This window comes from Nicotiana attenuata, unplaced genomic scaffold, assembly GCF_001879085.1.
Source record: "Nicotiana attenuata strain UT unplaced genomic scaffold, NIATTr2, whole genome shotgun sequence".
Taxonomy (NCBI): domain Eukaryota; kingdom Viridiplantae; phylum Streptophyta; class Magnoliopsida; order Solanales; family Solanaceae; genus Nicotiana; species Nicotiana attenuata.
The window spans coordinates 34,396-39,412 of NW_017672006.1; positions in this window are offsets into that span (position 1 = coordinate 34,396).

Sequence of the window (5,017 nt, forward strand, 5' to 3'; positions counted from 1 at the left end):
GCAAGGGCAATACTCACTGTAATCAAACCATCCCGGCAAGGGATTAATCACAACTCTTTTCAATACGTTCATCTCTTACTCAATGGTATTTAACACTCGAGCCAATGCTCCAAAATATTAATATTTCACAACTTATCCTCCGACTCTTCACATTTGCAGAAAAACATTTTTGTAGCTTAGAAGAGTTCCAAATTATCTCATAAACAAGTACAAACAAAGACCCATGGTCATACTAGACTCCGGTGTATAGACACTCGTCACCACGCCTATACACCGTACTCGATCAATTAGCAAATAGCATTTATGATACTCTAATCCTACTCCCTCAAGCCAAAGTTAGATCAAACACTTACCACGGTCCGAAAATAGCAATCAAGCCTCTAACACCGCCTTTCCTCTAGAATTCGACTCCGAAACAATGATATCTAATAATAATTAATTCAATAATATCAAATGAGGCTCAACAACATAATCCCATAGCCTAGAAATGAATTTCCTACCATTCTTTCAAAAATAGCAAAATCCGACACCGGGCCCACATGGTCCAAACTCGAGGCTCGGACCAAATTCCAATCACCCATAACCCCACGAGTTCAAATATATAATTTGTTTCAAGATCCGACCCCAAATTGAGGTTGAATCGCCCAAAATTTTCAAAAACCTAACTCTACCCATTTCCCCCAATTTCTACCCTAAATTATATGTTTAGGCTTAGGAATTTAACAAATATTGATGGAAAATGAAGAAAACGAGTTAAGATTTACTAACCCAAGAAGTTTTGGTGAAAGGGAGCTTCAATGGACGCCTAAAGACCTTGGAGAAGAAGGAGCTCGTGTGTTTTCATGAAATTCCCGTAACTACACTGTTCTGGAAATTAAAAATATAACTGGGCAAAATTGCCCTTCGCGTTCGCGGGAAGAGGGCCGCGTTCGCGAAGGGTAACTGGGCAGGTCAACGCGTTCGCGATTGGGAGGATGCGAACGCTAAGGAGAAACACTGGGGGGTCCAGGATTTGTTTTACGCGAACGCGTGAAAGCCCACGCGAACGCGCTGAAGAAAGTTGCAAGGCTACGCGTTCGCGAACAGTTGAATGCGAACGCGAAGAGGAAAATACTGGGGTCCCAAATTTGGCTTACGCGAACGCGTGATGTTGTACGCGAACGCGATGAAGGAAATTCTGATGCTTCGCGAACGCGGGAGAGAGAGTGCGATCGCGAAGAAGGAAATGACTGGGCACCTGTTGCAGACTTTTCTGCAACTTTTCTAAGTTTTAAAACCTCCCGGAACACCTCCGAAACACTCCCGAACCCTCGGGGCTCCCAACCAACCACACACACTAACTCGATATCATCCTACGAACTTGCTCGAGCGATCAAATCGCTAAAATAACATCAAAATCAAAGAATCAACCCCCAAAACTCATAATTTTCATTCCAAAGTTCATAAACTTCCAACTTTAGCTATTTAGGTCCGAAACACGTCAAACGACGTCCGATTTCGACCAAATTACACAGGAAGCGCTTAACACATATTTAAGACATGTACCGGGCGTCGGAACCAAAATACGAGCCCGATACCTATATTTTCTAACTCATTTTCATTTCCATTTTTCCTTATCAATTTCAGAAAACAATTTATCAGAAAAATTCTTTTACCGAGGTTCTGGACCTCGGATTTCGACTCCGGGCATTTGCCCGAGTCCCATATTTTTCTACGGACCTCCCGGGACCATCACATCACGGGTCCGGGTCCGTTTACCCAAAATGTTGACCAAAGTCAACTATATCAATATTAATATCATAATTCACCAAATTTTTTCACAGGATTCATATATTTTAACATAAAAAAATTTTCGGCTTCGCGCCCGGAGTGCGCACGCAAATCGAGGCAACCAAAAGTGAGGTTTCCAAGGCCTCGGAAGCGCGGAAAAAGGGAGAACCACGGTGATGACCCTTTGGGTCGTCACATTCTCCACCTCTAAAACAACCGTTCGTCCTCGAACGGACAAAGAAAGAAGTACCTGAGTCAGGAAATAGATGAGGATAACAGCTCTGAATATCAGACTCGGACTCCCAGGTCGGTGCCTCAGGAGGCTGACCTCTCCACTGAACACGCACTGAAGGAAAGCTCTTCGACCTCAACTGTCGAACCTGCCGGTCTAGAATGGCTACCGGCTCCTCCTCGTAAGACAGATCCTTGTCCAACTGGACAGTGCTGAAATCTAACACGTGGGTTGGATCGCCGTGGTACCTCCGAAGCATGGACACATGAAACACTGGGTGCACGACTGACAAGCTGGGCGGCAAGGCAAGTCTGTAAGCCACCTCTCCCACACGATCGAGAATCTCAAATGGGCCAATGAACCTAGGGCTAAGCTTGCCCTTCTTCCCAAATCTCATCACGCCCTTTATAGGCGACACTCGGAGCAAGACCCGCTCACCAACCATGAAAGCTACATCTCGAACCTTACGATCCGCATAACTCTTTTGCCGCGACTGAGCCGAACGAAGCCTGTCCTGAATGATCTTGACCTTATCCAAGGCCTCCTGAACTAAAGTTGTACCCAATAATCGAGCCTCTCCCGGCTCAAACCATCCGACTGGAGACCGATATCGCCTACCATACAACGCCTCATATGGAGCCATCTGAATGCTGGACTGGTAGCTGTTGTTGTAGGCGAACTCTGCTAAAGGTGAGAACTGGTCCCACGAGCCTCCGAAATCAATGACACAGGCTCGGAGCATATCCTCCAATATCTGAATAGTCCTCTCGGACTGGCCGTCCGTCTGAGGATGGAACGCGGTGCTCAACTGAACCTGGGTGCCCAACTCCTGCTGAACTGCCCTCCAGAAGCGCGAGGTAAACTGCGTACCCCGATACGAAATAATAGATACCGGCACCCCATGAAGGCGAACAATCTCTCGGATGTAGACCTCAGCTAACCTCTCCGATGAATAGGTGGCTGCAACAGGAATAAAATGCGCTGACTTGGTCAGCCTATCAACAATGACCCAAATAGCATCAAACTTCTTCCGAGTCATCGGAAGTCCAGTAACGAAATCCATAGTAATCCTCTCCCACTTCCACTCGGGAAGCTCAATCCTCTGAAACAACCCACCAGGCCTCTGATGCTCATACTTGACCTGCTGACAATTCAAACATTGAGCCACATATGCAACAATGTCCTTCTTCATCCTACGCCACCAGTAATGCTGCCGCAAGTCCTGATACATCTTCGCGGCGCCCGGGTGAATAGAATACCGAGAACTATGGGCCTCCGCTAAGATCAACTCTCGAATACCATCAACATTGGGCACACATACTTGCCCCTGCAACCTCAAAACACCATCTGCATCTAAAGTCACCTTCGTGGCACCTCCACGCTGCACAGTGTCTCTCAGGACACATAAATGAGGATCATCAAACTGCCGATCACGGATACGCTCCAATAATGAAGATCAAGCAACCGTACAAGCTAATACTCGGCTAGGCTCAGAAATGTCCAACCTCACAAATCGATTGGCCAAGGCCTGAATATCCAAAGCAAGCGGTCTCTGGCTGACCGGAATATAAGCAAGGCTACCCATGCTGGCGGGCTTCCTACTCAATGCATCGGCCACCACATTGGCTCTCCCCGGGTGGTACAAAATAGTAACATCATAATCCTTCAATAGCTCCAACCACCTCCGCTGCCTCAAGTTCAACTCTTTCTGGTTGAACAAGTATTGCAGACTCTTGTGATCCGTGTACACCTCACACGTCACACCATATAAGTAGTATGCCTCCAAATCTTCAAAGCATGAACAATGGCTGCCAACTCTAGATCATGGACTGGGTAATTCTTCTCGTGAATCTTCAACTGCCTCGAAGCATAAGCAATGACTCTGCCATCCTGCATCAATACCGCACCAAGCCCAATACGGGAAGCATCACAATAAACTGTATAGGGCCCTGAGCCTGTGGGCAAAACCAATATCGGTGCCGTAGTCAGAGCTGTCTTGAGCTTCTGAAAGCTCGCCTCACACTCATCCGACCATCTGAACTGGGCACCCTTCTGGGTCAATCTGGTCATCGGGGCTGCAATAGATGAAAACCCCTCCACGAACCGACGGTAATAACCTGCTAACCCCAAGAAACTCCGAATCTCTGTAGCTGATGCTGGTCGAGGCCAGTTCTTGACTGCCTCAATCTTCTTCGGGTCCACCTGAATACCCTCTGCTGATACAACATGACCCAGAAATGCAACCGAACTCAACCAGAACTCGCACTTCGAGAACTTAGCATACAACTGACTATCCTTCAGAGTCTGAAGAACCACTCTGAGGTGCTGCTCGTGCTCCTCCTGGCTGCGGGAGTACACCAGAATATCATCAATAAAGACTATCACGAACATGTCCAAATATGGCCTGAACACTCGGTTCATCAACTCCATGAATGCTGCTGGGGCATTGGTCAACCCAAACGACATGACCAGGAACTCATAATGCCCGTACCGAGTGCGGAATGCTGTCTTAGGGACATCGGATGCCCTAATCCTCAGCTGGTGGTAGCCAGATCTCAAGTCTATCTTTGAAAACACTTTTGCACCCTGAAGCTGGTCAAACAAATCATCAATCCTCGGCAGTGGATACTTGTTCTTTATCGTCACCTTGTTCAATTGCCGGTAATCAATGCACATCCTCATCGATCCATCCTTTTTCTTCACAAATAACACTGGCGCACCCCAAGGAGAAACACTAGGCCTGATGAAACCCTTCCCTAGCAAATCTTGCAACTGGTCCTTTAACTCCTTCAACTCTGGCGGGGCCATACGATACGGCGGGATAGAAATGGGCTGCGTGCCTGGAGCCAGATCAATACAAAAATCAATATCCCTGTCGGGCGGCATACCCGGCAGGTCTGAGGGGAAAACCTCTGGGAACTCCCGAACAATAGGAACTGAGTCAATAGAAGGAACCTCTGTGCTGGAATCACGAACATATGCCAAATAAGCTAAACACCCCTTCTCGACCATGCG